Genomic DNA, 13,409 nt, shown 5'->3' on the forward strand with positions numbered 1-13,409 from the left:
TAAAGGGCCATCATTTGTGTATCTCATCTTTTCATTAAATAGAAACCTTTTCCAAATAGGTGAGGGGAAATGTCAATATTTTGCATTTTCTCACTGATTTCCTCTATAGAACTTGAGGGTTCACCACTTTGACAAAATGTGCATGACAAGGTCTAGTGGTTGAAGATAGTTTGATGTGAGATCTCAGAGAGAGTGGGGGATCAAATAATGAGACTAAGTATTTACCTACACCTTTGCATTGTAGTTTTAATTTCCTATCAAACTCTTTCATTAGCCTATCCATTTTTTCATAATACAACTATTTAGAGTCCTTTGATGATGATGGTAAAGGAGTGGAAGAATTGGAATAACCAACTTCCTCTTTACCCTTAGTTGATGTAGATAAGTGGTTATTTCCTTGTCATATGAATGTGGATGTATCCATTAATGTGATTTTCTAGCAATAGTTGTTAGAATACTCACCTCGTCCTTGTCATAAGGGACAAGAGCGTTACAATATTGAGCATAGTTTTGATCACCTGGTATGGTCACCGCTTGACCCATGTAAGGCAATTCTAAATAAAAATGGTAGGTGGATGTATTAGCCTACATGTCATGTATCTAGGACCTACCTAACAATATGTTGTAGGTCAATTTCAAGTCTAATACTTGGCATGCGGTTTCCTTTACAATAAGACATACCCTTATTGACAAAATGACCATGCCCTTGGATGATCTCTCCTCATCACGATATGCCTTAATTGTGATTTTATTTTTGGGGTCCACAACATCTTTTTTATATCTTAAATATTTTTCCAAATTTAATGTGCAAATGTTCAGGCCTGCTCCACCGTCAACTAGGGCCCTTTTAATTCTATTTCTGTGAATAAATAATTTGATGTGTAGAGGTGAGTTTTGTGGATGGATGAATGACATGTAATCTTGAGTAGAAAAGGATACATAGTGAGAGTTGACAAGGTGACTTACCATATTTTGGAGTTTGCTAATATCTAGGTTATTTGACACTAAGGCTTTAGTAAGAATCTCCTTATGTTCAGGTGATATTTGGAGTAGTTCAAAGATTGAAATGTGGGAAAGAATTTTAAATAATTGATTAACTAGATTATACTTAGGTACAATAATAATTGCAGTTTCATGGTCCAAACTAGTTACAGGACTTGGTAGAATGAATTTATAGGCTTGCCCTTAGGTAACAACATTTAATGATTATTTCTTATTTTTGTCTTTAAATATTATGAAAATCACAACGTCATCAAATCTAAAGATCATGTTGATGGTATTATTGTAATGATCAGCATAATTAACCTTGTCATGAGAAGGTGTTTTTTGGTGTTCTCTTGAGGATTCATCCTTCTTATGACTCATGAATAGGTTTTTGAAGGTCATGTGGTCTTCATTGTTTTGAAGGTTATTCACTTCAATAGTTTCATTGTTGATTAATTTTTGTATAGCCCCCTTAAGGGTGTAATAGTTGCTTGTTAAGAGCCCCCTATTTTGGTGGTAAGCACAAAAGTGCTTATTACTCCACCACTTTGGTTTAACTTGTGGTTCATAGGATTTAGCCTTAGGGGGTACAATGAGTTCATTAGCTAAGAGTGTTTCCAAGGTAATCTCATAAGACACCCAAAAGGTGTATACTCCTTGGGTATGTCAGAAGATTGATATCCTCTTAGGGAAGGAGATTGATTATAAGCTACTTCTTGATTATATTTTGAAGGAGTAGCCATGTTGTGTTGATAAAATAGATGAGCATTATCTTGTCTAGGTGTGTTTGGTCTAGTATTTATGTTGGTGTTATTAATGGTAGGATATTGTTGGTTTGGAAGGGATTGAGCTTATGGTTTTACATGATTAGTCTCCACTACCCTATCATTGATAGTGTTTTTTTTGTTGTTTCTCCACCACAAATTTTTCTTATGAATGGACCAATCACATGAATTTTTTTTTTGGGAGGATTTGTTTGAGAACCCTTTTCCATCTTTTGATAGCTTGATGATATCATTGTTTATTAGGTTCTCTTCTACTTTAGAAAAAGTTTCTAAAGTGGTCTTAAAATACTTGGGCCCTTGGATTTGGAACTAGTAATTAATAGGTATTGAGAGATTGTTAACAAAGATTTCTATTTTCTCTGTGTCTAGGATGTCTCTGTGGTACTTGGAAAAAGTGTGTCTCCACCTTTGCAAGAAGACTTTGAATGACTCTCTAAAGAGTTATTTGGTATTGCATAATTCTATCATGGTAACTTCTCTTTTGATATTATAGGAATTTTTGTCTATGAAGACTAATGTAAAATGGTCAAAGGAATTAATTTTTGAAGGTATCTTGGAGAACCACTCCATGGATTGCCCTCCTAGGCTTCTGGGAAATAGCCACATTAGGTAAATTGTGTCATGGACAAATTTTGTACTTAGAGTATAGAACTATCTAAGGTGATCTTAAGGATTAGATGTACCAAAATACTTATCATATTTTTCTAGTTGCACATTCTGTGGGAAAGGTATAAAGGTGATTCTCTTGTCAAAAGGATGGGGACACACCTTCTCTAGGATAAATTTTGTAGGCTGAATCTTCCCTATTTTCATCCTTTCCATCTCTAATTGTAAGTCTTATAATTTTTGTGTAACAACATCTAATGGTGGTTCTTCCTCATCCCATTTAAGCATTGAAATGTCAAAATTAGATGGTAATTTTGCACCTTATTATGCTAATGCTATCAAGTAACATTCTTTGTGTTTTTTAAATACCTTTTCCATGATATCAACCAGCTCAAGATTTTTCTAAAAATATTCAATTTTGATTTTGATATTCTTATAATCCCACATATTGGATGAACCCATTTTGAAAAAGAGTTCTAAGTTCTAGTTGAACAAGGATGAATCATGGGTAGTTATATTTGGTGAATAGTTGGTAGGTGTAACAGGCTCACTTAGGTTTGGAGATTGTGTGCACTTGATGGTTCTCTTGGCTATTCTAGCATTCACCCATATAGGTGATCATTTTGGTTTTGTGGCTGCACTAGTTTTTTGTAGTGGCATGATATGTAGATAGGAATCCTTTAGTTCATTTTCATTTTGAAAACATGAGAGTCTCTTGTAGACCATAGTTTGTTAAGCAACAAGTTATGTTGGAAAAGGTTGTTTGACAATGTTAATAGTAGTGAGACTCAAGCTAATGAAGTCAAGTAGGGAACTGATATGTGTTTCTGGTTCATTTCTGACTTGATATACGGAGCTAAAATAATAGTGATTATTGGATAAGGATCTTGGTTAGAGCTAGAAAATTTCTTGTTTGAAGAATGGTGATAGTCACTTTTGTAATCTCTCAGTTTGGTAGAATATTTATAAGGAAAAAGGGTATCTAAATCTAATGCTCGTTTGTGAAAATTGTACTTGCAAGTAGCCTCTATTTTAGCTTATTCCTTAAATGAGCTATAGAAAGTCTCAAATGCACTATTTCATCAGTTATATGTATTGTTTTCGAGTGAAAATGCATCACAAAAGAGGTCAAATGGGTCATTTTATGGATTGAATGCACTATTTCAATTTATTAAGTAGTTTGTACACTTTTTTTCATATTACTTTGTTGTTGCATCTTCTTGAAAGGATTGTGGTCTTGAAAAATTGAAATTATTGTGTATTACAATAGACACATCCACACACAATTGTAGTACAAATGATAATGAATTAAAACTCGCACACACTTAGAAAATGAAAGAAATGGCTTTCCAGCAAGGCTATCTAAGCCTAGTGACTACTGAGTTCTAGTGTTTTGACCAAAAATGTTAAAATTTACCTCTCTATGGTAGAGAGCTTCCCACCAATGCTAAAGAGGTTTGGTATAATCTCTTGTGAAACTACTAGAGGAAGCCTATATTTTGAACATAGTTGGATTGCATTTGATTAAGACTACAAGATTGGAAGGCATTCTCTTTCATTGGCCCTACTAAGAAAAATCTTGAGAGGTAGCCCTTCTAAGGCAAACTAACTTAGCTAGTAAAAAGTAAAAAAAGTAGGAATTGAAAGCAGGTTTGGGAGTTTGATCACTCTAGGGGAGTGCGAGCATATCCCTACTACTTTGATCTCTCAATAATGATAGACAAGATTTGTTCAATTTTGAGCCCTTAATTACATAATACAAAGGGGCTTGTAATTAAGCTAGGTGTTTGTTCATTCCCTGTTTGTCTATTATTGACCCTCACAAAAGTTTTGGCATTTTGATCAACTCTTGTGAGTGAAGAGCATAGGCCTACTTTTGATTAGATCAATGACATCAAACTTACTACTTAGACTAGGTTATGGATTTAGAAATGCCACATTCCAATTGACAAGGGTCAAGGACTACTTACCTATTTTGAAGCTAGCAAAGGCTAGGCACATTTTTTAGGGTCTTCATTCCTACTTCATGATTTTAGCATCCTAAGATTTCTTGTTAGCCTAGAAGAGGTCTATAAACAACTAGAAATTAGATCTAAATGTTAGATGTGATGGTTAATACCCTAAATCCAATGTATGATAGAAAATAGCATATGTGTCATAGAAAGTTATAAATGGGCTATAAGAATAATCAAATGCACTATTAAATAATGCAAATGTGTTATAAGAGTAAGAAAATGCACTATAAGAATAATCAAATGCACTGTAGAAAGCTTCAAATTCATTATAGAACACTTTAAATGCATTAAAAGACTAGTTAGAAGGATTAAAATAATGTTTAAAAGTGCTACAATGTCGAGAAAATGGCACAAGATCTTTGTGAGCTTGAGAATGTCTTTGAAAGTTTGTTAATTCTTTTGTGAATCTTCCCAAATGTTGTAGAACTTATAATGAGTTAGATCTGCATCAAAAAATAGAGAAAAATATAGATCTAAAGGAAAAAGAAAAGATTAGCAAGAAAACTTGAAGAATAGAGAGCCTTTAAGATGAAGCCCCACAGTGGGCACCAATTTGTACATAGTGGATTCCTATATTCATGAGACCTTAGAGTAGAGTGCAAATAGAATGACAATGAACTAATCTAAACCCAAGAAATTATTTTCAAATAGAGATTGTACAAACATCCCATGTTTCTCTAACTATAGATGCTAATATTTCTCTTAGATCAACATCTCAGTGATAGTTCTAGAATGAGAGTATGCTACGAATGTAGATCTATAAATGTCTATGTAAGATCTATGTGAGAAAACAAATAATAGGAGTATAATAGCCCTAGAATGCTATGGAATATTCATGTAATAGACTAAAGAAGTTCTAAATGATGTCAAATGAACAACATAATCATGCTAAAATAAAAGTAGAATGACATGAATTCACTATAATGACAATGCTAACATGCTAATATGACAACTCTAAATATGTCTATAGTGCAGATGCATCAAACTTGGGTTCTTTTGCTCTTGAATTCTCCTACTATTTATAGGATTTTAGAAGGGGTTAGGATAAGAATTTGGGTTTCACTTTTGATTAGGGGTAATGGTGAAATTATAAATATCTCATAAGGAACCAAGAGGAAGAGTCCAACAAATTTAGTTTCTGAGGATAAATGAGGATTTTTCCAATTCTTTTAAATGTAAAAAGGAGGATTTTCATTTTTGTGAAGATAAATGACTTTATTGATTTGATAAATGTTCCATTTATTCTCAACTTTTTGTCTTTTCCTTTTTCCTCTTCTTTGTTTCATTTTATGATTTTGAATCAATTTTTCCTCTTAAAGTTGATTTAAATCCTTTTGATTTAATAGATAATTTGATCAATTATTTGTATATGTGAAAATGTGGGCTATACTAAGACACACACTTCAACATGGTCCTTATTTGTAGATTCATCCCAAAATGAACATTGGATTGTTCATCCAAAAATTAGTAGGCAAGGCAACCTGTTGCCTTCTATCTAAAGAGATTTCACCTATTTAATATCCTCATATTTGAGGTATAGGCATTTAAGAACGAAGGATTTAAGAAATGAAATTAATCTATATGATTGTGCAAATTAATCTAGAATAAAAAATGCATTCTAATCTAGGAACAATTGAAACAAAACTAGATTAACTTATGCATAATTAAGCTAAATGAATTTAAACTAAGAATGCAAGATGTATGCAAAAATGTGAGCAAATGTGAGAAAATTTGAGTATGAATTTCAACAGCAATTCGATGTAAATTCCAATTCATCTCCCAAAATGAAGAGATGAGGGTCTCTTAAATAGATTTTCCTGGAATCCATCAATGGTTGAGATCGATTTCAATCAACGGTCAGGATTAAGGTGAGATTCAGTCATAAAAGAAGATTCCCAAATTAAAGGGAGTTAACTAACTTAGATATGAGTGTAAGAGTTAGTCAGTTCAGATAGACTTTAGTGTAAAAGCAAGTGATCTGAGTCATTTCTAATTTGATCAGCAGTGAACTGAGAATTTTCCTTTTTTGAACTGAAGAGAGATTTTGGAGAGATATTTAATTTAATAAAATGAGATATGCTCTCATAATTACCTTTTTCCATTTAATTAAATAATTCTACTTAATTAATTAGAGACACTTTTCTTCTTTAATTAAATAACTTCATTTAATTAATTAGGAATGGCTTCCTATTTAATTAAATAATTTCGTTTAATTAATTAAAAGTAGGTTCTCCATTTAATTAAATAATTTTGTTTAATTAATTAAAATAGGCATATTTATTAAATTAAATAAATTTAATTCCATAATACATTAGCCTTAGGTGATGATTTAATTTAATTAAGTGTAAATACTTTCAATTAAATTAGATTGTAATAAGTAGGTTTAATGTGACTAATATGAATCAATACTTTAGGAATTAAATAAAGAGTATGATGAATACAGATTTAAGTTTTTTGCATTTGACAACTAAGTCAAGTAGCGAGTAGCAGAATAAGAATTGCCTAGTGACATAGGACTTTAGAATCGATCAAAAATATACCAGAATTGGTGACCATGGAAATAAGCCAATTTTGGGGTATTACATTTTTCCCCTCTTTGAATGAATGTGTGAACAACACATTCAATTCAAAGAAAATCAGAAAGCATGATGCGAAGATGAGATTGGTTCCAAAGTTGATGATACCAAGACCAATTGATAAGCTTTTAAGGACTATCTCTAGAACAAAGGTTAATCCCAAGGAATCCAAGTAGAATACCTAGATACCCAAAATTGATAAGGATTTAAAAGGCTATCTCCAGAACGGAGCATAATCTTTAAGGATCCAAACAGAATGTCTAGATACCTAAAATCAATAGCATTTAGAAGATCATCTCTAGAACAGAGCATAACCTTCAAGGATCTAGACATAATGTCTAGATACCTGAAATTGATTGCATTTAGAAGATTATCTCCAGAATGGAGCTTAACCTTCAAGGATCTAGATAGAACACCTAGATATATGAGATTGATAGCATTTAGAAGATCATCTCCAAAATGGAGTGTAACCTTCAAGGATCTAGACAAAACGTCTAGATACCTAAAATTGATAACATTTAGAAGATCATCTCTAAAATAGAGCATAACCTTCAAGGATCCAGATAGAATGTCTAGATACCTAAAATTGATAGCATTAGAAGATCATCTCTAGAATGGAGCGTAACCTTTAAGGATCCAGACAAAACATCTAGATACTTGAAATTGATAGCATTTAGAAGATCATCTCCAGAACAGAGCATAACCTTCAAGGATCTAGATAGAACATTTAGACACCTGAGTTGATAAGATCCAATTATGAGTCATAGAATCATCCCCAGAAGGAGGCTTGATCCTCAAGAGTCAGGGTTTAGACTGTCCTAATACCTGTCCCTCGAACTCTAAGAAGATTTGTTATAAGGTTGGTCAATTTGATCAAAAGATGAAACAAATGACAATAATGCCAGAAAAAGGGGGACAAGATGCCCCGAGTGATGAGATGCCCCAAGTGACGAGGACATAAGATACGAACAAGATTCCCCAAGTGATGAAGATTTAGATTGATTTGAAATTCAAGTTCAATGATGTAATCATCTTGCCCCCTTGAGAGAGAAATTGAAAGATGACACACCACAAATATGATGTGAAGCAGTATATCATGAGATATAGAGGAAATAATATGAAGAGATTAGAACAATCTGAAGAAATTTGAAAGTTGATCCGAAGTGATTTTGAGGTCCAAAAGACCAAGTTTGACCAATAGTTGACTAGAATTAAGAAAAGTTTACTTGAGGTGAAGATTTTCAAAATGAATTTTGACAATATGAAGAATTTAGAATTGAAAGGATTTCAAGAATCCCAAGATATCAGATAAATTCAGACTACACAAGCATTTGATTGCGTCAGTCCCCAAAACTTTAAAATGTATTTTTGAGGCACTTAGGTGGGTCAAATTTTGAATTTGATCCCAAAAATGGATTCAAAATGGTCCAATTAGCTAGGGGGGTGATTTTTGTGCAAATCAAAGCACTTTGAGAAATTTGATCAATAGCTATCTAAGGGTCCAAGGTGTCATTTTCAAACTCATTTGTGCTTTTGTCTTCTAGTGATTTTGAGCTCTAAGAGAGGCATGGTAGTGAACATGAGATACCATCATTTTGAGCACTTCAGATGACACAACTGGCCAATAGACTATGGACCACTGGTGAGTCATCGATTTCCCATCTTTGTAATTTCACTTTCATGCTTTATGGGGTCATTTATGGTGTATTTTAGCATGTTTTTAGAGGGTCCAATCGGTCTTCATGTGAGACTTGTTGTCTTTTGCACAAAGATCTTCTTTCTTCACGTGAAGAAATAGGGTGCGCTATTTCTTCGCGCGTGGCTGGAGGGTTGTCGTGCAAGAGGCATATATCTCTCGCATGAAGAATGAGATTTTTTGCACGAACGAGATTCATTTTTCATGTGCAAAGATCTTTTCTCATGCGACAATGGGATTTTTCATGTGAGATTTAAGATCTTTGCATGAGATTTCTTGAACTTTGCATTAAATTTTACGAATTCACGTGAGATTTCAAGAAATTTCACGTGAAATCTCATGATAGTCATGCTGAAAAATTTCAATTTCATGCTCAAAAATTGCATTTTAGTTTGACTTGATGTATCGTTTTGACTGGATATTGATCATTTGTTTGTCATTTTTTGTTGTGCATGCAGGACATCTTTGGTGATGTCGCACTCAAATTGCACTACCCACCATATGGGGAGTTATTGTGGAGTCTCGATGATGCTGATCGAGCACATATAGCTCGATTGGGTTTGTCTTCACTGTGCCAAATTCATGCCATGATGGTGAATCATGGCTTACTAATAGCTTTGGTGCAGTGTTTCCATTCAGAGATGAACACTTTTCATTTGCTGATGGGTGAGATGAAGATCACCCTAGAGGATATATGGAGGATACTAAGGATCCCCTTTCACGGTGCCTAGAGCAAGTATAGAGGAACTATCTATTGTGTTTGGGAGAGAGCTACCGAGGGGCAACCCCATAAGCTGGGATGAGCTGATGCACACCTATGGACCGACACACAAGCTGGCATCTATGCTGGCTATATTTTTGAGTTGTTTCTTATGTCCTAATAGAGAATAACATGGTTTGGAGTGCAAGTGGGGAGTCATGCTCTGCAGGATGTTGGAGGCACCCAAGATCTTTGGGTGGGGTCAGTGTATGTTGGCCCATCTTTTTCATGAGAAGAAGATGATGGCTGCTAGAGTGTACATCTTACAGGTATGGGAATGGGAGCACCTTCCTGTATGTAGGCCCATTTTTGAAGATGCCAAAGAGCTTATGTAGCCCTATATATGAAAATATTGAGGGTACATTACCTAGGTCCACCTAGGTAAGATTGAGCATTGGAGGATACATCTTGATGACCTGGTGTTCATTGTATGATGACCTTGGCAAGAGATAGAGGACTGGGCTAATGCCCCTAGAGAGTTACCATGGATGTTTAATTCTCGACCTCTAGCAGGCAAGACCACATCAGTCATAGAGAGGTTTGTTATTTCATGAGTGTGGTGGCATTATGGAAGACCATAGGACATTTCTACTGAGTACTGTGACTATTCCAAGTTGCAGAAGGATGTTGAGCAAGGATGGCCACCACGGATGGATCCCGGGTGATCCATGATAGATATTCGTAGCTTAGCTATAGTTCAGTGGGACTACCTTCTAGAGGTAGTAGATGCAAGGATGACACTGCATATCAAGCATTTTTTATTATCCATTCATTCCCATGCCTTACATATCCAGTGGGAATGGTAGGGAAAGCATAGAGGTAGGTGCCCCAGTAGCAGCAGGCACAACCACTACCGTTAGATCAGCTAGAGCAACAGTCATAAGTCCAGCACTGAGTATAGCAGATGTAAATTCCTCCACATCAGATGGGATCAAACCCAAGTGCTAGAAGCAGTGGGACAGGACACAGTCATCAGCAAAGATAGAGGATAGAGGAGCAGGCCCCTCAGCAGGAGGCTCCATAGCAGTAGGTGCCACTACAATAGCAGGCACCTGAGATGTTGGATGAGGATATGCCAGATCAACCAGTAGGTGGGGTGTAGGACACGTTACAATGGTACCAAGAGCAGATTCATCAGGCCTCTCAGTAGTTGGGGGATCTGCAGATTTTAGTGGCAGTTTGGGATGTGCAGCTAGTGGAGAGATAGCAAAAGATAGATCAATGGAGAGAGCGTGCAGAGACTGCCGAGTAGAGATTGGAGCTAGCATAGGATGAGGTCCAATTTTAGTCAACTTGGGCAACTTATTATTATGCTACATATATGAGTGTAGTACCAGATGAGACCCTTCAGGTTCAACTCTTCTCTCAGTATGCGTGAGAGTTTGAAGGCACATGACCTCTTGCCAGAATAGAGAGGCACCATCACCTCTTCCACCTACTACTCTTGCTAATCCTAGAGGTGAGGGTGTGGGACAGAGTTAGATGCTCTATGCCTGACTCTGATTTTGATTTTTGGCTATGTATCGACTGGTGTGCCAGCACCACATTTATCATTTTGATCGATTGCTCTCAAGTAGCACCCATTTTTTTGTACTAATCCATTCTTTTGATATATACATATATATATATATATGTATATATATATACATATATATATATATATGTATATATATATATGTATGAATATATATGTAGATATATATATATATATATATATATATGTATGAGATCTTGAGCTGAGTATTCCTGTGTATATGTCATTTTCTATTTTTGTTTACCTTGATGTACATGAGATATCAATATGATGATGATGAGATACATGTTGTACTTTGATATGAATGCATATGTATTCTGATGTGATGTGATGTGATGTGATTATGAGCATGTAGAGTAGATATCATGAGTATATGGATGCAATGCACATGGAAATGGACTGACATCTTAGGTAGTGTTGCATGTTTTTGCTTGACAGTGATAGGGATTTCATTGAGGAGTGAAAATCAATGAACCAAATGCTTGTGTAGCTGTGAAGATGCCCCCAATCCTTCATCACACAAGGGAGAAATAGAATCACAACTAAATTGTGTGCATATGCAAGTGAAGTATGTAATGCAAGATTATGTTAAAATGAAACCCTAGGTCTGTTTACCAAGCCGTGACATTTTAATCATCACTGGATATAGAACAAAGCTCATAGGTCATGGAATTTCCACTGACATTGCAATCATGAAAATATGAATATAACATACATTATTGGTTTGTCAGGATTAAATGTAAGCATTCAAGGCACAAGAAGCCAGAATGACCAGAACATTGTCCCTTTTAATGTAGCAAGTTAACATAAGCATCAAAGCACAAACGCTAGGATGACTAGAATGTTGCTTGCATGAAAGACACACTAGACACATGGGAGATCCATCTTATGCTAAGTGTTCAATTTTGTTCTATCCGCAATGACCCTTGTGTTTGTAACTTGAGACAAAAGTGTGCTAGATATACTTGTAGTGACCCGTATGTTCACTTAGCAAGATGAGTATTAGTATTTACTGTAGCATGAAGAGTTCACTCCAAAAAATAAGGAGAAGAACCAATGTTATTGATGAATTCATATAAAAGGAGTCAAGGTACAGCCATCCATCCAATACAAGATGTAGGCTCTTATAGTGGACACCCCTTTTATAGGAATGTATCAATTTGTTGGAACTAAACCATAAACAGAAAGAAAAGAAAAGATCATGCCCCTAGTCATTGCTTCTCTAGTCAAAGATGACATCATCAAGTTGCTCAAGGAGATATGATAAAGCAAAACAAAGAAAACAAAGAAAATGCTCAATATATCCAAACAAGTATATCATTTTTGAGTTCAATATTTTTGGGATTGATGTTAGGTGTTAGTGTCCAGAACATGTTTGAAAGAAATCTCTTCAGTAGGGTGACAACAGTAGGCAGACGCAGTCAGAATGATTGGTGACTGATGTCAAAGAGGAATCTTAACAATGAAGAACCTAAGGAAAGGACTGAGCAATAGTAGAAAGACACAGCCAGGACGAATGGTGACTAACGCAAGAGAGATCTTCAATAAAGGAATCTAGAGACATAACCCGAGCAATAGTAGGTAGACATAGTTGAACCAACTGGTGACTATCACGAAGGAGATTCTATGAGGAGAATCTTTGAAAAGAGTGACACTGGCAATAGTAGGCAGATGCAGTGAGGACCATTGGTGACTATTGCAAAGGAGATTCTATGAGGAGAATCTTGAAAAGAGTGACACTAGCGACAATAGGAAGATGCAGTGAGGACCACTGGTGACTATCACAAAGGAGATTTTATGAGAAGAATCTTGAAAAGAGTGACACTAGTGATAGTAGGCAGACGCAGTGAGGACCACTGGTGATTGTCACAAAGGAGATTCTATGAGGAGAATCTCAAAAAGAGTGACACTAGAAATAGTAGGTAGACACAGTGAGGACCACTGGTGACTGAGGTCAAAGAGGAATCTTCATGATGAAGAACCTAAGAAGGACTGAGTGATAGTTGACAGACATAGCCAAGACGACTGGTGACTGATGCAAGAGAGATCTTTCATAAAAGAATCTAGAGACATAACCCGAGCAACAATATGCAGACATAGTTAAAACAACTGGTGACTATTGTGAAGGAGATTCTATGAGGAGAATCTTTGAAAAGAGTAACACTAGCGATAGTAGGCAGACATAGTGAGGACCACTGGTGACTATTGCAAAGGAGATTCTATGAGGAGAATCTTGAAAATATTAACACTAGTGACAGGAGGTAGATGTAGTGAGGACCACTGGTGACTGTCACAAAGGACATTCTATGAGGAGAATCTTGAAAAGAGTGACACTAGTGATAGTAGGTAGACATAGTCAGGACCACTGGTGACTATTGCAAAGGAGATTCTATGAGGAGAATCTTGAAAAGAGTGACACTAGCGATAGTAGGCAGATGTAGTGAGGACCACTA

General features: G+C 35.5%; 1 pseudogene; it reads left to right on the forward strand.

Annotated features, from left to right (window-relative positions):
* Window positions 1-10,814: 10,814 nt before the first annotated feature.
* Window positions 10,815-13,409, forward strand: part of LOC149577537 (chitinase 2 pseudogene) — a 35,532-nt pseudogene continuing 32,937 nt past the window's right edge.

This window comes from Cupressus sempervirens, chromosome 1 (assembly GCF_028749045.1).
Source record: "Cupressus sempervirens isolate cs-2001-9-10 chromosome 1, ASM2874904v1, whole genome shotgun sequence".
Lineage (NCBI taxonomy): Eukaryota > Viridiplantae > Streptophyta > Pinopsida > Cupressales > Cupressaceae > Cupressus > Cupressus sempervirens.